Source organism: Rhinopithecus roxellana, chromosome 9 (genome assembly GCF_007565055.1).
Source record: "Rhinopithecus roxellana isolate Shanxi Qingling chromosome 9, ASM756505v1, whole genome shotgun sequence".
NCBI classification, from domain to species: domain Eukaryota; kingdom Metazoa; phylum Chordata; class Mammalia; order Primates; family Cercopithecidae; genus Rhinopithecus; species Rhinopithecus roxellana.
The window spans coordinates 96,364,612-96,388,466 of NC_044557.1; the positions used below are offsets into that span (position 1 = coordinate 96,364,612).

The following is a 23,855-nucleotide window of genomic DNA, read 5'->3' on the forward strand; positions in this document are numbered from 1 at the left end:
GCTGAGGCAGGAGAATGGCGTAAACTCGGGAGGCGAAGCTTGCAGTGAGCTGAGATCCGGCCAATGCACTCCAGCCTGGGCGACAGAGCGAGACTCCGTCTCAAAAAAAAAAAGAATCACCTTCCAAATTCACATTCAGAGAGGCAGCTGTAGGGAGAAGTTGGAAGGAAAAACCACTTATAACTAATTGCAGTATTAGTCTCTCCAGGTAACTATGGGAACAGCTGAGCAGGGCCCCCTTGAATGGGGAGATAAGTTTACCTGTGTAATGACTGCATTTGGTTTTTTCCCAGGAAATTATAAAAAAGAATTGCTTTGCTTAAAGATCTGTTTTCATAAGTTTATTAAACATTGCCCTAATTTTTTACATTATTGCTAACTGGTCCTAATAATGTGAAATAAATTTCAGTCTAGTTTAGAAAAACGGTCATGAATTCTGAATTAAAATAATTCTGAATACCATTATTATAAATAAATATAAATATTATTATTATAAATAGCAAATGTTTATTGCATATTTATTCCCCCACTGTACTGGGGGAAAGTTTTATTAAATAAAGTGATAAATGGTTGTTAGAAATATTACAGAGCTCTTGTAATTGAACAGGATTATAGGTATAAGTTTATAATTTTATTAACAGGGATAGAATGAATCATGGTAAAGGAAAAAACAAGTGATAAACAAGCCAATAAAATAACAAGGTGAATCCACTGAGGGGAGGGAGTAATTATTTAAATTATTATTTTTTGTTTAATTAACATTTATTGTCTTCTGGGTAACAGGCACTGTTAGGGACTTTTACATCTGCTATTTTATTTAATTACAAGAGTTCTTCATTTCCAGATAAGATTTCCCATGGGTTTCCTTTGACTAATGAGTTATCTTAGCCTGGTGCTTCTCAGTCCCAGCTGCACATGAATATCACCTGGGGAGCTTTGGAGCACTATGGCGCTGGGGTGTATCCCCAGAGAGTCTGTTTAATTATGCAGGGTGGGGACCCTGCTGCAGTATTTTTAAACTCTGGCCAAACCAGAGATGTCATTTCACCTGCAGGAAAAATACAGCAGTAAGCAACTGCTGCAAACTTCGGCAGTAGAGCATGCTGTGCCAGGTGGAATGAGGAAAACACCTGTTTTCCTTTGTTTCCTATTAAGTGGGATGTGGAAAGTGTCAGAATAATTATGGAATGAAGCAGGCTAGAAAATGTAGCTTTAAAAGGCTCAAACTCAAAATTTCCAGGTGCTCTTAATTTGTAGCCTAGGTGTTGCTCTGTGGCGTTTATCAGAAACATGGTGCCAATGACTTACATAATAAAAGTTTTTGTCTTTTTTATTTTTTAAGATAAAAGGAAACTATTTAACAATGTTTTTATACTAAAGGTAATGTGTTTTAATGAAATACATACATATGTCCAGAGTACAGAACTGTGGATAAAAAAGTTTAGGAGGACACAGAATTGTAAGGAATTCTTTCTTTTGGTGGAGGGATTATGGGTAGAAGTGTCTTCCTTAAAAATCATCTGTTCCGGGCGTGGTGGCGCACGCCTGTAATCCCAGCACTTTGGGAGGCCGAGGTGGGAGGATCGCTTGAGGTTACGAGTTTGAGACCAGCCTGGCCAATATGGTGAAACCCTGTCTCTACTAAAAACACAAAAATTAGCTGGGCATGCTGGCAGGTGCCTGTAGTCCCAGCTACTTGGGAGGCTGAGACAGAAGAATCTCTTGAACTCGGGAGGCAGAGGTTGCAGTGAGCTGAGATCATACCACTGCACTCTAGCCTGGGTGACAGAGCGAGATTCTGTCTCAAAAAAAAAAAAAAAAAAGAAATTAGCTGGGTATGGTGGCGCGTGCCTGTGGTCACAGCTACTTGGGGGACTGAGGCAGGAGGAGCACTTTGAGCCCAGGAGGTTGAGGCTACAGTAAGCCATGTTTGAGCCATTCTACTCCAGCCTGGGCAACAAAGTGAGACCCTGTTTCAAGTTCTAGTAAAGTTGTTTAATAGCAAAACATTTTTAAATAGCAAAACATTTTTAAAAACCAGGAAGGAACTAAGTGGTTTGGGAGGCTCAATTGTTTAAAACATCGTTATAGCCTTAGATCACATAATAGAGAATTAACTTTAAAAATGATCCATAATCAAAAATATACCCAATCCCTAAAACAATTCCTGGTCACCTTTGTAAATAGATTTGCTTCAGTGGGAGCTTTTAGTGCTGCCTAGAGCATCCCAGGAGTCATGAAAGTGTGACATTGGTCAGAGAAAGGAAAGCTTCCATTCGATGCCAACATTAAGGGTTTTCCTCTTAAAATAAGCAGCGTTTCTGGTAGGGGTGATAGATAGGCTTCCATTTTAAGCGATGTTTTGCTCCTTTAAAAAACTTTATATCACATTTTCTGAGAGACCTTGGGCAAGTCATATCATTCTTTTGGGCCTGAGGTTCTTTGTTGATAAAATGAGGGAATTAGACTAACATAGCTGTCGGTGTTCAGGTTGGGATTCACAAGGCAGCATCTCCTAGAGAATGCTGGGGGAGGAGTGTTGGGTTGGCTTGATTCTAGGTCTCCTGCTTCGGCCTCAGACAAGCTGCCCTGTGGGTGGGCTCCGGGCAGGGCTCATTTGCAGGGAGGGGAATCAGTTTGGTTCCACCTGCATTTGGGGGATCTACTAGACATCAGGCATAGTACCAGGTGCGGGGGACACTAGGGTGACCAAAACCTAGCATGAGCCCTCAGGTAGCTTAAAGCTTAAAGTCTCTTGGAGGAGATGGATAAAGACACAGAGAAATCCAGCATTTCTCAGCTAGGTCAGGGACTGGGTGGGAGAAAGGAGGGAGTTAGAAGGCTAGTTGGGTATAGGAGCCCTGGGTGTTTTTAAATTTTTATTTTTTTTTCTTTTTTATTTATTTATTTTTTGAGACGGAGTCTTGCTCTGTCGCCCAGGCTGGAGTGCAGTGGCTGGATCTCAGCTCACTGCAAGCTCCGCCTCCCGGGTTTACACAATTCTCCTGCCTCAGCTTCCTGAGTAGTTGGGACTACAGGCGCCCACCACCACGCCCGGCTAACTTTTTGTATTTTTTAGTACAGACGGGGTTTCACCGTGTTAGCCAGGATGGTCTTGATCTCCTGACCTCGTGATCCGCCCGCCTCGGCCTCCCAAAGTGCTGGGATTACAGGCTTGAGCCACCGCGCCCAGCTTAAATTTTTATTTTTATAGAGACAGTTCCTCACTATGTTGCCCAGGCTGGATTTGAACTCCAAGGCTCAAGTGATCCTCCTTTCTCAGCCTCTAGAGTAGCTAGGACTATAGGTGAGTATTTTTCAAAGAACTAAATGACAAATAGAGGACAGCTCCCTTCCCTGAGTCACTGTCTGGTCACTGCTGAGACGAGAAGAAAGAGGAAGGAGCAGGAGCCCACGTGAGGTGGTTGGGACTCCCCTTGTCTTCTGGAGCCGACTTCAGCATGCTAGTGAAAAGGCTGTTAGGGAAAGAGAGGACCTGGGCTCTCAGAAGATGATAGACTCTGCCTTGAGGGCTGGGAGGGACCTTCGGGGGGCACCTAGCCCAGGTGGGTTACCCTGGCAAGCCCACCCCTGCATACCCAGGCCCATCCCTCTTCCACCTCCTATGCTTAACTGAATGGACCGCAGTCTAACCTGCTGGCCTTTGCATGTGCCGAGAGCTCTGCTTGGATCCCTTCCTGCCTCTGGCCAATTCTAACTTGACTTGCCCAAGTCAGACACTCCGAAAGACTGAGAAGGAATGAGACCCATGGTATGAGTCTGAAGAGGAGGCAAGATCTGGTTTCTAGAGCTGTAGTCAAGGCTTTCTGTCCATAGCTTGGAAACGAAAAGAAGCCACGCTTGCCCACGTTACTTCTGTCAGAGCCACACTCTATGCCCTGGGTGTGCTGGGTGTGTGTCTGAGAGATGTGGGTTGTGTGTGGGGTGTGTTCCTGGGATGTGTGTGGGGTGTGTGCATGGGATGTGTGTATGGTGTATGTGTGGTGTGTGTACATGGAATGAATGTGTGGTATGTGTGGAGTCTGTGTGTGTACATTTGAGGACATAGTTTGTGAGTATGCAGTATGCTTAGATGGTTCTTTTTTTTGTTTTGTTTAGAGACAGGGTTGCTCTGTTACCCAGGCTGGAGCACAGTGCACATCATGGCTCACTGCAGCCTCGACCTCCTGGGCTCAGACGATCCTCCTGTCTCAGCCTGCCAAGTAGCTGGGACTACAGGCATGTGCCACCACACCCAGCCAATTTTTAAATTGTTTGTAGAGACGAGAGCTCCCTAAATTACTGGGCTCAAGCGATCCTCCCACCTCAGCCTCCTAAAATGTTGAGATTACAGGCGAGCCACCATGCCTGGCCTAGATGGTTCTTAAATCCTCTCCTTGGCCACTGAGCAGTTCTGTGATTATTATTTAAAAGGGAATGTTAAACCACACTCATGCCATAACAAGGAGAACAACAGAAAGAAAACCTACACTGGCAAACAAAAAGAGAGTTGCAAAAGCAGCCGAAGTGGCTGAAATTATCAGCAGATAGGATTCTCTCTGGACAATTAGACATGGCCCCTAAACCTTTTGTGAATAAAACAAGGCTGGTTAAGTGGCTTCCGGTAGTTTCAGCACCCAATGAAAAGCAAAGAGAAAACACTAAGACAGCTAAAGATTTAATCAGAAAAAAGGCCAGAGAAAAAGTCATCCTGTTTCTCTTCCATTCAATAGTAAGAGTGTCTAGACAGTGCAGACTTTGCTCTGATCTTCACACTAACTGCTGGCAAATGCATTAAAAAGGGATGTTAACTATGGTTTTATGATAATTCTCTTTAATTCATCAGCTTTTGTTGCTGTAGGAGATTTTGGAGGGTGACAAGGCTGGCGTAATATACCTGTTTGTGTTTCTTTCTCTGCAAAGTAGAAACCTGAAACAGGAAGTGATTCAAGGGACAGAATGACTAAAACCATTTCAGACTCAAGTTGAACTGAGCATTTTGCTGGGACCAAGACTTGCTGCTGCAGCCAAAGGTCCCAATATCCTTTATACTGAATCTCCATGGATAGCCCTGGCCCCACCATATGCGCTCCTAAGGACAACACAGTCCAGCCAAACTGTCCTTCAGTCATAGGAGTTTGGTTTAGGTCTTTGTTCTTTACTTACTATGCAACCTTCAGCAAATTATTCAACTTCTCTGAATCTTTGTTTATTTGTAATGCACCAGACTATTTTGAGCATTAAATGAGAAAACTGTTTGCAAAACAATTCAGTGATATAATGGACTGTACAAATGCGATCTGGGGCCAGGTGCAGTGGCTTATGCCTGTAATTCAGCACTTTGGGAGGCCAACACTGGTGGATCACTTGAGGTCAGGAGTTCGAGACCAGCTGGCCAACATGATGAAATCCCGCCTCTACGAAAAATAAAAAAATTAGCCCGGCATGCTTACTTGAACCTGGGAGGCGGAGGTTGCAGTGAGCCTAGATCATGCCACTGCACTCCAGCCTGGGCAACAGAACAAGACTATGTCTTCCAAAAACAAATAAACAATCAAACAAACAAATGCTATTTGGAGTTGTGCCTCTACTATGGGAAAAAAACAATAGCTAGGATTTACTGGGGGCTTTCTGTGTACTGAGGACTGTTGTAACTTGCTTAATTCTGGCTATAACTCTTTTACAGGAGAAGAAACTGAGACCTGGAATTTGATTAACTCATTCAAGATTACCCAGTTGGTAAGTAACAGAGCTGCAATTTGACCATGGCCATCTGGCTCCAGAACCAGCACTCTTAACCACACTTCTATGAGGAAAAGTTAAAGTGGATGGGAATGGCTACAAGATGGATTTCAGTTCCATAGAAATAAGAACCTCCTACCTCTGTTGAAATCAGAATACACATACATCCCTTCATTCATTCTATGAATATTCGTTCACTCTATGAACCTACGAGGTTTTTAGGTCACATTATTAGTTTAAATAAGAACTATAGGCTGGGCACAGTGGCTCACACCTGTAATCCTAACGCTTTGGGAGGCTAAGGTGGGTGGATCCCTTGAGGTCAGGAGTTCAAGACCAGCCTGGCCAACATGGTGAAACCCTGTCTCTACTAAAAATATAAAATTTAGCCAGGCATGCTCGCCTGAACTCAGGAGGCGGAGGTTGCAGTGAGCTGAGATTGTGCCACTGCACTCCAGCCTGGGCGACAGAGCAAGACAGTCTTTAAAAAAAAAAAAAAAGAAAGAAATAAGAACAAAATTTTGGAGGGAAGGAGACATTTCCAGCCTACCGTCATGAGTAATGGCAATAATAACTAATACTTTTTGAATATTTACTATATGCAGACCCTGTGCTAAGAGCTTTTTAACTTGTTTAAGTTTCACAGAAGCTCCCACAAAGTTGCAGTTCAAAGAAGACAAGTAACTTGCCCAGGGTCACTCTGTTGGTAAGGGATAGAATTTGTATTCACATTCAAGCAGTCTAGATGGAAAGTCAGTGCTCTTGCTGGGCATGGTGGCTCACGCCTGTAATCCCAGCACTTTGGGAGGCCAAGTGGGGCAGATCACGAGGTCAGGAGATCCAGACCATCCTGGCTAACACAGTGAAACCCCCATCTCTATTGAAAATACGAAAAATTAGCCAGGCATGGTGGCGGGTGCCTGTAGTCCCAGCTGCTTGGGAGGCTGAGGCAGGAGAATGGCGTGAGCCCGGGAGGCGGAGCTTGGAGTGAGCCGAGATCACGCCACTGCACTCCAGCCTGGGCAATAGAGCGAGACTCCGTCTCAAAAAAAAAAAAAAGGAAAATCAGTGCTCTTAACCGATGTGGTCTTGTCAACTGTCAACCCTATAAGGCCCTTCACGGAAAACCATTGACTCTTGGCTCCTGGGTGCCCTCTGTCTGTGACAGTGCACTTCCCGTTTCTGCTTCTTTTCTCCCCCGGTTTCCTAGACTCCCTACTACCCTCACTGGTGAGGCTTAACCATAGGATAGGGACCTGTGGCAAAATACTTACAGCCATCTCTGCTTAGGCATGCTTTTAACTTTTATTTGAATCAGACTATCTTACTTGCTGTAAAATGCACAAATCTTAATCTTAATCGTACAGCTTGGTGAAATTTTAATATGTTACATCCATCTAACCATCACCCAAATCAGCATATACAATATTTCTAGAAAGTTCCCTCATGACCCTTTGCACTTAGTATTACACCAGAGATAAGCACTATTCTGACGTCTGTCATCACAGATTCATGCTTCTACCTTAGCCATATCCAAATATACTTGCTCAACAAAAACAAAAGGATAAAAACACCACTTTAAATAGTGTGGGTGATCCTATCATTTCATCCAATGGGCATCTCTCTTGGAGTGGGTGTGAATGGCAGACATGGATCTGCTGTTCCGTCTGCTGGTCTTTGTTCTCATGGCTTTTTAGGATGTGAGCATCTTGTGCCACCAAGTATGTTTCTCATATTTATGGATTTTAATTATCACACAACATGGCCCTTAAATCCAAGCCAGTTATTGCATATGGTGCTCAACCCTAAGAAACCAAATCCAGTGCTGAAGGAAAGGCTGGCTGTGTTGGGCTTCATGAAAGATGGTTTGTTTGTCTCCAACCTGAGACCTTATTGTGGGATTTTTCAAGGGGAATTTTGACTTCTTTCAATTTTCATGCTGGCTTTAGAAGCTAACCCTTGAGTAGATACAATTTTAATGGGGGCAGAACTCAAGTGTGAATAAGTTGTTATATTAAATGTAGTGACCTGGAATACTTCTGGCAACGTGGTGGACTAAGCTGACTTGTCTGAGTCCTTCCTGCTATGAATACAGAATTGATGGAAATGTAAGAATTTTATCTAGGGGAGCGCTGAAGAAAGGGAAACCTGCAAATGTCACAAATGAGGATAGGCTGGCCGCGGTGGCTCATGCCTGTAATCCCAGCACTTTGGGAGGCGGAGGTGGGCAGATCACTTGAGGTCAAGAGTTCCAGACCAGCCTGGCCAACACAGTGAAACTTTGTTCTACTAAAAATACAAAAATTAGCCAGGTGTGGTGGCACATGCCTGTAATCCCAGCTACTCAGGAAGCTGAGGCAGGAGAATTGCCTGAACCTGGGACGGGAAAGTTGTAGTGAGCAGAGATCACGCCACTGCATTCCACACTGGATGACAGAGCAAGACTCCACCTCAAAAAAAAAAAAAAAAAAAAAAAAAGGTGGATGAATTTAAGCTAAATGGTGGCATGTGAGCTGAAGCCATGACTACTCCTGGGGCTTTTGCACAGAAGCTACAGAGCCTGGGGGCTCAAGGTGGAACTGAGTGCTCTGGAGCCTTGAAGGTCTGACTTTCTCATGAAAAGGGGCTAGAAAAACTTCGATACTTGTAGAAATAGAGAGGAAGCTTGCCTTGACTGGAAAAAAGTTACCAGCAAGAACTTAAACGCATGGGATTATACCATATGTGGTTGTGGAATCTGTATTTTTGTTACTTATGAAGTATGAGACCCTTCATCCTGAAAAATTGAGATAAAACTGGTCTAGTACCATGGAAACCTCTACTGCAAACACAAAGTCATTCCATAGGTATATTTTAACAACCCATACCTAACAGCACTCCCACAGTGACAATGACCTCTGAGGACGAGTTCACAATGAAAAACTAAACTATTCAGGAAGCCATTCCAAGTTGGAAATAATAAAATCATTTAAAAGAGACTATAAAAATGGTATATTTAAAATTATTAAGATGTCTTAGTTTGGGTTCACAAGAAAAAAGAAATAAAATGATTAAGAACTAAAGATAATATAAAAAATGTAAAGAAAGATGGAAAAAGAATAGGTTGACAAAGAGCAGCTGAATTGAAAGGAAAAATAATCATTAAAATTGAAATCCAACAAAAGAGTTAAATGACAGATTAGGCATAGCTAAAGAGAGAATTAATGAGCTGGAAGACAATGACAGTTAAAATTTGTTAAGTGCATAGTAAATGACATTGTTCTGTGTACTTTATTTGCATTAACTCATTTACTCCTTAGAACAAAATTATGAGGAGGCATTATTATGATCATCTGAACTTTATAGACAAAGAAACTAAATAGCAGTTTAAGCCACTAGCTCATGGTCACATAGCTGGTAAGTGATGGATCTGGGATTTGACTCTAGGCTGTCTCGGGTAGCCTTGAGTCTGTGTTTGCAAGTATTATACTATGGGAAATCATCAAGAGTAGGCACTAAGTGATAAAGAGATGGGTATATGAAATAATGGTGAAGAAGTATCAATGGCACTACTTATGTCTACATAGAGGGACTAAGGGAGAGGCAGTATTAGAAGACATAAAAATTAGATGTCCTTTCAGACATCTTCCAATCCTTAGGTTCCAAGAATTTGAGACCAGGTCACCATCAAGGGCAAAATATTCAAAGGAGGGTGGTACACCCTCTATAGGTGGCACCTGTAGTCCTAGCTACCTGGGAGGCTGAGGTGGGAGGATTGCTTGATCCCAGGTGGCAATGAGCCAGTGCCATTTGGCACTGTCTACCATTTTAAGTGCACATACCCTGTGACCCTGCAATTCTGCTTCAAGGATTTTGTCTTATAAATTCTATCTTTCCTATAGTTACATATGTGTGTGAAGATGCATGTAATATATACATTGCAGCATTGCTAGTAATAGAAAGACTGTGGAAACAACTTAATGTATATCAATAAGGAATTGATTTAGGCCGGTCGCAGTGGCTCATGCCTGTAATCCCAGCACTTTGGGAGGCTGAGGTAGGCAGATGACTTGAGGTCAGGAGTTTGAGACCAGCCTGATCAACATGGTAGAAACTGTGTCTCTACCAAAAAATACAAAAATTAGCTGGGTGTTGTGGCCCACAGCTGTAATCCCAGTTGCTCGGGAGGTTGAGGCAGGAGAATAGCTGGAACCCGGGAGGCAGAGGCTGCAGTGAGCCGAGATTGCACCACTGCACCACTGCACTCCAGCCTGGGTGACAAGAGCAAGACTCTGTCTCAAAAAATGAACAAACAAACAAAACCCCAAAAAACAAAAAATGAGGAATTGATTGAATGTGTGTTCTTAAAGTAGATTGCCCCAACACTGTTTAAAATAGTAGGTCATATCTGCTAAGAAGGAATGATTTTCAGGATATATTCTTAAGTTTAAGAATAAAGCAATTTGCAAGAAAGTATATGTGGTATGCTGCCAGATGTAGGAAAACAAGAAGAGGGTATAAGTGTTTATACACACCCACCCACACACATACTCATACTTGATTATGCCTAGGCGATTGCTGGAAGGACACACACACACAGTGTCTGAGGGAATTCTGTATACCTCTTGAAAAAGCTTAGGGAATTGTGGGGTTTGGGTGGGTGGAAGATATCCTGCTATATGTCCTTTTATGTTTCTTTGAATGTTTATAGAGGAGATTTAGCAGGTCTCCTGGGTGGGGTTGCATATATCCCATGGGAAACCAACATTTGTTGAGCATTTGACAAGCACCAGGCCATTACCTGTGTTATCTGTTCACAGGTAAGACAGGTCACACAGGTAAGGATGTGAGGATGTGTCCTCACACATCCCTAACACTGGAGTTCTCTCTATTGCCTGCTGATACCTGGACAACAGAGCTGCACAGTAAATGCGTGATAAATGGTAATTTCATTTTCTTTTTTTTTTTTCTTTATTTCTTTGGAGACAGGCTCTTGCTTGATCACCCAGGCTGAAGTGCAGTGGCACGATCATGGCTCATTGCAACCTCGACCTCCCAGACTCAGCCTCTTGAGTAGCTGGGACTACAGGCATGTGTCACCACACCTGGCTAATTTTTTTCATTTTGTAGAGACAGGGGTCTCCTTGTCTTGCCCAGGCTAGTCTTGAACTCCTGGGCTTAAGTGATCCTCCTGACTTGGTCTCCTGAAGTGCTGGGATTATGGGTGAGAGCCACTGTGCTTGGCCCGATAATCCCATTTTCAAGAAAATGGGTGGTACCTTCGTTGTGCAAAGTCCTGTGGCATGCAGGTAGAGGAGGGGAAATTCCGTGACAGCCTGCAAGGTGTTTTGGAAACAGGGGTGACCCAGCTGCTTCATAGAAATCTGAGTTATCTGGGAGGCATCTCAAACCTTTTGTCTCTCCTGACTCTAGTCCCTGGCACCTCTCTTGAGACCACATGGAAGTATTCAGTTAGTACTCATTTTTCCAACTGTAAGATTCTTTGTTCTGGAAAGCTGTAGCTTGTGTTTCTGGACCACATGAATTGCTGATGTGTTTAGAAACAACAAAGCAAGGAGAATTCGTCCTGCGATGTCCTCCTTTTTGGAATTATTTTATCTTGACAACTTTCCTGTTGAGTATGCATCATCAAAGGTCTAAGCGACACCAACTTCTGTTCACTTAAAAAGAGTGACCTTTAGGGGCCTTTCTTCTCAAAATAGATGTTCCCAGAGGTGCTTTTTATTGTTGTTATTGTTGTTTTCTACAATCAACCACATTTCTAACCCATCAGGAAATGTTTTATAGAACCAGAGGCTTTCTCTCTTCCCCTTCCCTTGATCATCTGGAAATGAATTCAGTTAAGTAGGTTATTCATCTTGAAAGGGCTGTTGTGATGTGATCAACACACAAATGGACAAGAAATCCAAATGGTCAAGAAAACTGGAAGGAAAATTTAAGCGTGTGGAATCAAAATCACAAAAACTGACCTGGGTAGTCTTTAAGAGCGTAACATATCTGCACAATTCAGATGAAACACTTGCAAGTGAGAGTTATTTGACCTTAGCACTTTGCTGGTCTCTTGAGGCAGTATTTTGTAGGCTCAGAGAGAGCTGTTAAGAGCTTTAAGTATCATTGTCCTTATGTGCAATGTGGGATGTAATGGTTTTAGTTTACTGTAAGATGAATGTGAATCAACAGTGTTATCTGACTCCTCCAAATAGTAATTCCATCTTCACTGCCTGACTAGAGATAGGGAATAGGTTTAATCGCCATTGCTGTGTGAGGCCTTCCTGGACCCAGGTGCTTTGCTGTGCTCCTATTGCACTGTGTCACATTTAATTAATGCAGTTATCTTATTGGCTTTAAATAATTGTAGTTGTTTGTAGCTATCTCCACATCAGCCTGTGAGTGCCTAGAAGGATGGTATGGATCGCCTTGCTTCATCTGTGTATAGTCAGCATGCAGCATACACCACAGCACTTCGGATTTCATTAGTCAGGATTCTGTCGACCTTGAAACAGAATCTCACCTCGAACTGGCTTCCGCAGAAAGGGGATTTGTTGGTTTATGTAATTGAAGAATCTAGGAATGAAACATAAGGCATGGAGGATCCAAGGCTTAAAGTGTTGCCAAGGCTTACACAGTTTTTCACCCTCTTCAACGCTGCCTCCCTTTTCTTTTGGATTGTGCTACAAAATGGTTGTCAGCGATTCTAGCAGGAGGTAAAAAAGGCCACTGTTCCAGTAGTTCAACAAAAGTCTTAGAACTGAGTCCAACTGTCTCTCTGATTGGTCTTTTCTGGGTAACATGCACAGCCGTGAACCAATCGCTGTGGCAGGCAAATACGACGCTCTGATTGGCCATCTTGGATCAAATGCCCTCCCTCTGAGGGAGATTGGGTGCAGCCTGCACCTGCTCAGGTACAGAGACTGAGAATGAGGGAAAGACTGCAGGTCCCCAGGGAAATGCGGGTACCATTTGTGAATGGTGGGTAAGCAAGAGCCAAGGATGTCCAATATAGTAGGTGTTTAATCAGTGTTTACTCAGTGAATGAATTAACAGATGAATGAGCAAACAGGAGCGTGCTGCTGATTCTGTGAGCTGGTTATGCAATACCCCGAGTGGGGTTTTAACAGATGGAGCCTTTGCAGAGAGGAGGGATAGAAGAGGGCTCTGAAATAAAGTCATTTAAGGATACCATTAAATTAGCTGAAATATTTAACAAGAAATAGGAGACAGGGGAGACATGTGATAGCTGTTTTCAAACGTAAAGGGCATTCATAGGGAAGGGACATTTTCTGGGTCCCTACTTTATGCCATAGATGCTGGGCTAGACACTTTAATTGACATCTCCCCACTTTTATTTTTATTTTATTTTATGTTATTTTGTTTTTTTGAAACAAGGCCTTGCTCTGTGGCCCGGGCTGGAGTGCAGTGGTACGATACTAGCTCACTGCAGCCTCAACCTCCCAGGCTCAAGCAATCCTCTTGCCTCCCTCCTGAGTAGCTGGGACTACAGGCACACATCACACCCAGCTAATTTTTTTCTTTTTCTTTCCTTCTTTTTCTCCTTCTCCTCCTCCTCCTCCTCCTCCTTCTTCCTCTTCCTCCTTCCTCCTTCCTCCTTCCTCCTTCCTTCTTTCTTCTTATTTCTTCTTTCTTATTCTTCTTCAGTAGGGTCTCACTCTGTTGCCCAGGCTGGAGTGCAGTAGTGCAATCACGGCTCACTGCAGCCTTGACTTCCCAGGCTCAGGTGGTCTACCTGAGCTTCCCCGAGTAGCTGTGACCACAGGCAAGCACCACCATGCGTGGCTAATTTTTTGTAGGTTTAGAGAAGGGGGTTTCCCATGTTGCTCAGGCCGGTCTCTAACTGTTGGGTTCAAGCCATTCTCCTGCCTCGGCCTCCCAAAGTGCTGAGATTACAGGCACGAGCCACTGCACCTGGCCACAATTAAAAAATGTGTATTTAATCTTGATAATTGTGTTTGTTAAAGAAACTGGCTCAGAGAATTTAGGAACTTGCCTGAGGTTCTAGGCCTGGGCTCTGACAAGGCCAGAATTCAGTCTAGGTCTGCTAGTTTCAGAAGCCCCTCACATTGCCTGGTATTTGATTTAGCTGCCGCATAGCCAGCAGACTGTACTAAATAATAGGGTTTTGCCATAGTTCTTTTCTGAGACCTTGATTTTATCAATATTTGTTTATCCACTCATTCATCTTCACTCATGTACTCAGGAAATATTCCATTGATTGCCTACTGGGTACCAGAGATAGACCAGTGAATGATTCAAGCCCCTGCCCTCCTATAGTTTACAGTCTGGCCAAGTTCCATATTACTTCTAAACGGTTAAATGACAGCCTCTAAGGATGTACAAATCTATGATAATGGGAGTTGCACTAGTCCCACCCCTCTGTAAGGAGGCAACCAGCAAAACCAAGAAGCTGGATGGCCCAGTTTTATCTATGCTGTCTGCCTAGGATGCTGCTCCTAAAGGGACTGATGGATGTTGAGGTATGGGAGGCTTAGGGTGTGCCTCATCTGTTCTCATCCTCCCAGGGCTGGCTCTGCTGGGTGATCTGGGCTGTGTCCCACCACTCTGTCATATGATGTCTCCCCTTTCTGAACCCCGGAGCAGAACGCATGGAATGAAGCAGGGTTAGCTGACCAGGAGGGAAATAAATATTTCTTGAATGAGGCCTCCCCCTGGTTCTTTGACATGGCTCCCCCTGCCCAGGGAAATAGGTATTATTGTCCCCATTTTTCAGGGGAAGAAGCCGAGGCTTATTTAGAGTCATGATTTGAGCCCAGGCCTGTCTGATGGCTCCAAAATCATATGGGCTTCCTTTTGACCCTCCTTTGATCCAGACAGGTCTGGGGAGTAGGGCTTTCAAAGCTTCAGAAATTGGAGGTGATTTGGTAAGTTAGTTCATTCCTTTCCTTCCCTCTCTCCCTCCCTTCCTTCCTTTCTTCCTTTCGTCCTCTTGCTCTGTTGCCCAGGCTGGAGTGCAGTGGTGTGATCTTGGCTCACTGCAACCTCTGCCTCCTGGGTTCAAGCAATTCTCCTGCCTCAGCCTCCCGAGAGCTGGGATTACAGGCGTGTGCCACCATGCCCATCTAATTTTTGTATTTTTAGTAGAGATGGGGTTTCACCATGTTGGTCAGGCTGGTCTCAAATTCCTGACTTTGTGATCCACTCACCTCGACCTCCCAAAGTGCTGGTATTACAGGCATGAACCACCATGTCCAGACTTTTTTTTTTTTCTTGAGACAGGGTCTCACTCTGTCACCCAGCTGGAATGCAGTGGCTGGATCTTGGCTCACTGCAACCTCTGCCTCCCAGGTTTAAGCGATTCTCCTATTCTCCTGCCTCAGCCTCCTGAGTAACTGGGATTACAGGTGCCCACCACCATGTCCAACTAATTTTTGTATTTTTAGTAGAGATGGGGTTTCACCATGTTGGTCAGGCTGGTCTCAAACTCCTGACCTCAGGTGATCCGCCCGCCTTGGCCTCCCAAAGTGCTGGGATTACAGGTGTGAGCCACTGCGCCTGATCGTGATCTGTTAAGTTTCATGTCATTCATTCATTTAAGAAAGTACTTATGGAGGGCCTGTGTACAGAAACTCTGTTAGGCCTTGGGTGACCAAGATTGACCAGGGTTTCTGCTCCCAGGGAACTTAAAGTCTGAGTTAAATAATTGGAAGTGCGCAATCTTTCATTCAGTGATTTATTCAGCCTTGCACCAGGATGTATCAGATGCTTTGAATTGCAAGTGTCAGAAATCCCAGTTCAAATGGGATAATTGATAAAAGCAGTTAAGTGGCTCACATAACCAAAAATTGGAGAGGTAGAATAGGTCAGGGCTCCATCTTCCTTTCTTTATGATCCTCCCATCTCTGTACTTTTGTCTGTGGGCTCTATTCTCAGGTTGACTTCCTTCATGGTCATGAGAGAAAAGAACTACCATCTCCCTCTAGAGCCACTGAACAAACTTTCTGAACTTCATCCTGATTGGATCATTTCAGGACATGCATTCATCTTTCAATTTATTGTGGTGGCAGGGGAGATGGGATAACACTGATTGGCTTAGACCATTCAGGACCTGTCCTTGGAAGTGGAGGTGAGGTGTGCTTGACTGAAGAATGCCGCTCGATGGGGAAGGAGTGGAGTAGACGTGGTAGGATTGGCGTACAAAGATGGGTAAAAGTATTATCTCTTATTAGACACTCACCTTTTTCTTATTTTTAAAAATATTAATAATAGAGATGAGGTCTTGCTAAGTTGCCCAGTCTGATCTCAAACTCCTGGGTTCAAGCGATCCTCCCACCTCAGCCTCCTAAAGTGCTGGGATTACAGGTGTGAGTCATCACACTGAACCAGAAACTCACCTTCTCTAGTGAGGTTCCTGAGAAGGGCATTTACCTAATCTTAATTGAATGCTAGGTACTCTACATGTATTTTTCAGAGTTAATTCTCATAATATCCCTGTCAAAGAAATAAATATTTCCAGTGTGCAGATGAGGAAACAAGTTCAGAGAGCTGGAGTTGCTTGTGGGCAGTCACACACCACACACACCTAGGAAGCAAGCGGGGTGTGGCTGTGGCTGTGGCTCCTACGCTATTTCCTCTGCTTTTTTTGCGATGGGGGTAGAGAAAATAAATCGTTAATAGACACCCTAAAAAGATTTGTTGAATGACTCTTCTATGATAAGCAGGGCCTTGGGAGTAGTTACTGCTTTTCATTTCTTTTTTTTTTTTTCTTTTTTTTTTTTTTTTTGAGACGGAGTCTCGCTCGGTCACCCAGGCTGGAGTGCAGTGGCCGGATCTCAGCTCACTGCAAGCTCCGCCTCCCGGGTTCCCGCCATTCTCCTGCCTCAGCCTCCCGAGTAGCTGGGACTACAGGCGCCCGCCACCTCGCCCGGCTAGATTTTTGTGTTTTTTTAGTAGAGACGGGGTTTCACCGTGTTAGCCAGGATGGTCTCGATCTCCTGACCTCTTGATCCGCCCGTCTCGGCCTCCCAAAGTGCTGGGATTACAGGCTTGAGCCACCACGCCCGGCCTGCTTTTCATTTCAAGCTTTTGTTAGAGGAATCCTGCCTGCCGTTTTTTGTTTGTTTGTTTGTTTTTGTTTTTGTTTTTTTTGAGACAGAGTCTCTGTCGCCCAGGCTGGAGTGCAGTGGCACGATCTTAGCTCACTGCAACCTCCACCTCCCAGGTTCAAGCAGTTCTCTTCCTCAGCCTCTCATGTAGCTGGGATTACAGGCGCCCGCCACCACAGCTGGCTAATTTTTGTATTTTTGGTAGAGATGGGGTTTCACCATCTTGGCCAGCCTGGTCTTGAACTCCTGACTTTGTGATCCACCCGCCTCGGCCTCCCAAAGTGCTGGGATTACAGGCGTGAGCCACCGCCCCGATCTTTTGTTTGTTTGTTTTTTGTTTTTAAACCAGTTGTAGATGGGAGGAAAACTCTGCTTCCAGGTTCAGGTAAATAACAGAAATTGAATGAGCTTGAGAGAAAAAGCAGAACCATTGTCAACTGACAATGTCTCCAAAGAGATGATTGCATCAGATAATTTTACAGAAATGGTTTCTCTCTCCTTTTGACTTTTCTGCCTGAGGCTGCCATTAGGTTTTAAAGTAATAGAGTAGCTATTATGTAATTGTATACAATGCTTCCTTCCCTTGGGCCCATGTTAACTTGTGCCTTCAAAATACAGAATACAGTTTTTTTTGGTAAAGAGTTTATGTAAAGCCAGTGTGATTCCTAAATTAAACTGCCAAAATGAGGGCAAACAAGCTGGATTTTCTGGTTTTCTCCAGGTTCTGCAGAGACGTAACATCCGACAGATCAGGAAGATGTGCTGATCAGTCACTTGTGTGCTGGTGCAGAATGTTTTCACACCGCTCTGCCCCCAGTGTGTGTGTACCACAATTCACTGCCCAGTGGAAAGCCTTTCATTTCTTCATAGGTCCTTCACCCTCACCTACTTCCATTCCACCCCAGCAGATACAATTTTATCCAGGGAGAAATTAATTGTTTTTTTCTAGAGACAGAGTCTCACTCTTTGCCCAAGCTGGAGGGCAGTGGTGCGATCGTGGCTCACTACAACTTCAGTCTCTCGGTTTCAAGCGATTCTCATTCCTCAGTCTCCCAAGTAGTTGGGATTACAGGTGTGCGCCACCACGCTTGTCTGATTTTTTGTATTTGTTTTTTTGAGACAGAGTCTCGCTCTGTTGTCCAGTCTGGAGTGCAGTGGTGCGATCTCAGCTCACTGGATAACTGAGTAGCTGGGACTACAGGCACCTGCCACCACCCCCGGCTACTTTTTTGTATTTTTAGTAGAGATGGGGTTTCACCATGTTGGCCAGGATGGTCTTGATCTCCTGATCTTGTGATCTGCCCACCTCGGCCTCCCAAAGTGCTGGGATTACAGGTGTGTGCCACTACGCTGGCCAATTTTTTGTATTTTTAGTAGAGATGGGGTTTCACCATGTTGGCCAGGCTGGTCTTGAACACCTGACTTCAAGTAATGTGCCCACCTCGGCCTCCCAAAGTGCTGGAATTATAGGCATGAGCCATCGTGCTGGCAATAAAAAAATTTGAAATCCACATGGTGGTTGGTGACAAGTTGATAAATAAGGTTTTCAGCTTAGATGCTGTGCTTTTTGAGTTCTTGTGTCTGCTTTTCTTCTAGGTTATAACTGATGATAATTGATGTAACTATCCAAATTTCTACCACATTGTGTGCTATGTTTTAAGTCTTGGGGACAGAGAATTGAGCAAAGCACAGCCTTAAATACTAATAGCCTTTAATGGTGTTCCTCTAACCAGATTTCCCCTAAGTCTGTCCACACTGGTGTCATCTTTGGGTTCTGGTTTACTCTGGGCCAGGCAAACTTTTACTGGACTTGGGGAAAGGTATGAAGTAGAAGTAAATAGAACATGAGAAAGGTCTGAGGATAAAATGCAGAGGCTTAGGCCATGCACGGTGGCTCATACCTGTAACCTCAGCATTTAGAGAGGCTATGGTGGGAGGATTGCTTGAGCCCAGGAGTTTGAGATCAGTCCTAGCAAGACCCTGTGTCTACACACACAGTAAGAAAATAGAAAAGAAAAAAATCAGCCAGGCACGGTGGTGTGTGTCTGTAGCCCCAGCTACTTGGGAGTCTGAGGTGGGAGGCTCAGTAGAGCCCTGGAGGTCAAGGCTGCAGTTAGCCATGGTCATGCTACTGCACTCCAGCCTGGGTGACAGAGGAAGAGCCTTTCCAAAAAGGAAAGAGAGAGAGAGAGAGAGAGAGAGAGAGAGAGAGAGAGAGAGAGAGAGAGAGAAGGAAGGGCTTAAATGTCAAGTAAAGACTAGAAAAACAGGGAAAAACAGGGCTTCTGGGCTCATTGTGAGGAAGGGAGGGAGGGAGGGAGGGAGGGAGGGTGGGAAAGAGAGGAATAGGCTTAAATGTCAAGTAAAGACTAGAAAAACAGGGAAAAACAGGGCTTCTGGGCTCATTGTGACCCTGCAGGGATGATCAATTGGTTTTCACTAGGAATGAGATTCAGGGGCTCTGTTACCACAGCATAACCCGGCTCACCCTAAGTGATATAACCACTACTGTCATACTGGGAGCACGATTCATGGAACTTGGGAGCAGGTGTGTGTGTGTGCAAACACAAAGACATGTTTGTGTATATATGAATCTTGCTGCCTCTTGAGGCTGGTTTCCAAACTTGTCTACACTTTAGAATCACCTGGCAATCTTTCAAAATCCCAAGCCTAAGGTCATACACTAGATGAATTACTTCATAGACTCTAGGGGTGGGACACAAGCATTAGTAGTTTTTTTAAGCTCTCCAGTTGATTCTAATGTTCAGGACAAGTTAAGTTCAGGAATCACTGCTCTGTGAGAATTATAATATCATTATTATTATTTGAGGGGGGGTGGGGATAATGGAAATGACAGTGGTAGTAGCCATCATTATTATTTACTGGCTGCTACCTATATGCCAGGCAGTATCCTGGGTGTTTTATAAAGATGAGCACTTCTGATTCTCACTGCGCTCCACGAGACAATTTTGTAGGTGGTTGGAGAAGGAAAGGAGAGGGTCATATCTTTCAAACTGATGTCAGCCACAGAGTTGGCTAACCAGATTGTCAGGTGAAAATGAGAAAGATGGGGTTGCTGGGCTTACCTTCTTGATCCCGGGGGGCCGTTGTGGTCATCCTTAGGGCTGAGATTTAGGTGTTCTTTGTTACCACAGCATAACCTATCCCATCCTGATGGATGCAACCATCCTTTTAATTACCACAGTGGATTCAGGCATCAGTGCTCAGAAGCACATTTTGCAACATTATAAATCAAGGGTGAGTTTATTTTGGCTTGTGGCTTGGAAAGAGAAACGAATGCAGTAAACCAGGCTATTCGTCTTGGGTTTGTTGGTTCATCCATCAAAACCACTTTGTATGTGTCTCAAGGAATCAGATTTAATAAATTAATAAAATGCTACCTTGTGTTTTTGTAGCACTTTTCTCAATGGAATACACAATGCTATGCAAACCTCTTACTGTTGTTAGTCTTTTTGATATACCATAGAACGCTTGTAAGAGGTAAATAGGGCTGTTACCATAAGGTAAAACAAGGAAATAAGTTACCTTGAAATCCTTATCTAACATCTCTATAGATTTCTGATGTCTGTAGAGATTTCTGGTGGGAGCCTTGATGTGTAGGTAGGAGTTTGGGTGGGAAATGTGGGAGCGTTGTGGAAGGTGTTCCTAGCAGAGGAACAGCATAGACAAAGGCGGAACAGCAAGAAACAGTATTTACATGAACTCTGTAAGCAGGTTAGTGTTGTGACCAAGAAAGATACCATTCCTCGCTATTATGGGTGATTGGGAAATCTCATAAAGCCTGCATTCCCACTTATTTCTTCATCATTCAACACATACTTTTTTTTTTTTTTTTTGAGACAGAGTTTCGTTCTGTCACCCAGGCTGGAGTGCAGTGGCACGACCTTGGCTCACTGCAGCCTCCGCCTCCCGGGTTCAAGTGATTCTGCTGCCTCAGCCTCCCGAGTAGCTTGGACTACAAATGTGTACCACCATGCCCGGCTAATTTTGTGTTTTTAGTAGAGACGGGGCTTCACCATGTTGGCCAGGCTAGTCTTGAACTCCTAAACTCAAGTGGTCGTCTGGTTCGGTCTCTCAAAATGTTGGGATTACAGGCGTGAGCCACCGTGCCCGGCCACAGCACATACATCTTCTAACATTTTGCAATGGTGGAAGAGATTTGTGTGTTGTGTGTAATAAGGGCCAAATAAGGACAGCAATTAATTGACCTACTTTTACCCTGAAAGATCACACCAGATACCATACCAAATGTTGCACACTGCTTATTAGTATAGATATTTCACAGGATTTTACTGATGCCTCAATGATGTAGACTAACCTTGAGAAATACAGAGAGTATAGACATAAATCCCTCTGATTTTCCTCTGGGTCCAGAGTTCATGACTGGGGTATTGTGCCCCTAGGCAAGTTCCTTAACCATTGGGCCCTGCATTTTCATAAGTAAAAATGCTAGATTGAAGGTTAATTCTAAAGTTTCTCCCACATCTAAAATTAGTTGATTTCATCCAGAAACTCTGATGCAGGCACTTATAAGTACAAGCGGCCTATTAAATTAAAAAACTAGGCCAGGCACAGTGGCTCAAGCATGTAATCCCAGCACTTTGGGAGACTGAGGCGGGTGGATCACCTGAGATCAGGAGTTCGAGACCAGCCTGGCCAACATGGTGAAACCCCATCTCTATTAAAAATACAAAAATCAGCTGGACATTGTGGCGGGCACCTGTAATCCAAGCTATTTGGGAGACTGAGGCAGGAGAATCGCTTGAACCTGGGAGTGGAGGTTGCAGTGAGCTACGATTACACCACTGCACTCCAGCCTGGGGGACAGGGCGAGAGTGTGTCAAAAAAAAAAAAAAAATTACAAAGCTCGGTAAATACTGAAATGGACTGTAGACATTTTCTGCAAGTCTGTGAGTTGAGATAAGACTAGAGCTTGGGCAAGGTAACATTCTCCCCTTTGCCCTCTTCTGTGCATTACGACCTGGGGAGAGGGATGCATTCTCATTAAACCTATGTTCTAACATGAAACCAGCCCCAGGATTTTAGAACAGAAGCTTGCTAAACCAGTTACACTTCTTCTTAACTTGGACCATATTTTTTTTTAAGGATTATGCAATATCTTTCCTTCTGTAGCCTCGAAAAATGACTGTGAGGACCTAAGCTCTTTCAGACTTTTAGTTTATGTTTGACTTTTCCCCATCATTCTGTCTTAATCTCTGTATTTCAAATACTAGGTTACACAGTAGTGACCTGATCATTTAGGCTAATTTTGGGCAAGGGTTAAATCTTACCTCCTTGTCTTGCTTATCTGATTCCCTGGTTCCAGCTCTGTGGCCATGTTGGGAATTCACAGTAGCGTTAAAACCTAGGCCTGTGCTGATTCAGCCTGGACCAATGCCATCTCCTTGACCAGCTGCAGCTGTTTGTTGAGTACATGCCTTGTGCCAGGCTCAGTGCTCTCACTGTGGATACAGTGGTGACAAAACAGTATGGCTGCTACCGTCCTGGAGCTCACAGTGTTCAAGGAACCACACAATAACCATACAATTACAGTGATGGTGTGTGCTGTAAACAAGAAGCACAGAGGTTGAGAGCACCTGCACAGGGGATCTGACCTGGTTTGCTCAAAATGGCAAATGCATGGCCGTGGTGAGGAACCCAGGCAAGCAGCTGGGGGCTGGAGGCATTAAGAGCAGCAAGTGATCTCAAGTACAAGTTGGGACCAGGTGAAGGGGTCAAGAGTCAGCTCACGAACAGCACTAGGGTCCCTGTTATTGGATAAAGTGCAGGACAAGTCCTTCCCTGGACATCTCCCTGCCCCCTCTCCCTTGACCTTCCCAAGCTGGAAGGAACTCTTCTAGCCCTTTAATTTTACAGGATATATCGTCCGTGTCATTTATTTGGCAGTTGTTTGTTGCTTTGTATTGGAGTAAGTAATGTGCCTTTCATCCCCTGGAAAAGAAATCTGTTTCCTACACTCTGTGTTCCCCCAAGTAGGTGGCCCTAGATGGAATGCTTGATGGATCAGTTGGCTAAAGAAAATGCCTGTGGCATTCAGTCTGTCTTAGAATGTGGGCCTCGTTCTTCTTACCTCCAAAGCAGCAGATCAACAGAAGGTTCAGAATGAAGAACAGTAACACATAACAGTTCCAAGTGTTCCTTTGTGCTGAAATTTACCAAAGTTCTGTGAATTGAGGCAGTTAATGGGGAAATTCTATCAACCTAGGAGTAGTTTAATAGATATTAGCTTGTAATTAAAAGTTCAAGGTAAATTATCTTTCCTAGGCCGGGCGCGGTGGCTCAAGCCTGTAATCCCAGCACTTTGGGAGGCCGAGATGGGCGGATCAGGAGGTCAGGAGATCGAGACCATCCTGGCTAACACGGTGAAACCCTGTCTCTACTAAAAAAAACACAAAAATCTAGCCGGGCGAGGTGGCGGGCGCCTGTAGTCCCAGCTACTCGGGAGGCTGAGGCAGGAGAATGGCGTAAACCCGGGAGGCGGAGCTTGCAGTGAACTGAGATCCGGCCACTGCACTCCAGCCTGGGCGACAGAGCGAGACTCCGTCTCAAGAAAAAATAAAAATAAAAATAAAAGTTCAAGGTAAATTATCTTTCCTTTATCTACCTACTTTTCTTTCTGCCTGTGTGATTCTATTTCCATTGATAGAGTAACCACCAGCCATGAGCTTTCTGTTTGCTTTGGCCCCTCCTATCTTTCCTCATTTTCTCCATCAGGTTCTCTCCCTTGGCCACTTCTGCTTTCTTTTCTCTTCCATTTTTCTCCTGTTCACACTCTTCCTTTTTAAAATGCCACCTTTTTGGACAAACAAAATGGTTCAAAACATTAAAGGAAAACGAAAAATAATATTATTTCATTCCCACATTCATCTTGTTATCATTGAGTTTTACCTCCTCTTATCCGCTCTACCATTTCCCCATAGGGGTACATATTTTATATTAATTATATATATAATTTTGCATTCTATTATATGTATAAAACTTTATTACATATTT

General features: G+C 44.0%; 1 protein-coding gene across 14 annotated transcripts in view; it reads left to right on the forward strand.

Annotated features, from left to right (window-relative positions):
* The window catches only part of FAM49B (family with sequence similarity 49 member B), a 175,945-nt gene that overhangs the window by 40,294 nt on the left and 111,796 nt on the right, over positions 1 to 23,855 (forward strand). For all 14 annotated transcript variants that reach the window (XM_030938035.1, XM_030938048.1, XM_030938042.1 and 11 more), the window contains exon 2: positions 5,687 to 5,739. The gene's annotated coding sequence lies outside the window, so the exon portion shown is untranslated. The remainder of the gene's footprint in view (positions 1 to 5,686; positions 5,740 to 23,855) is intronic.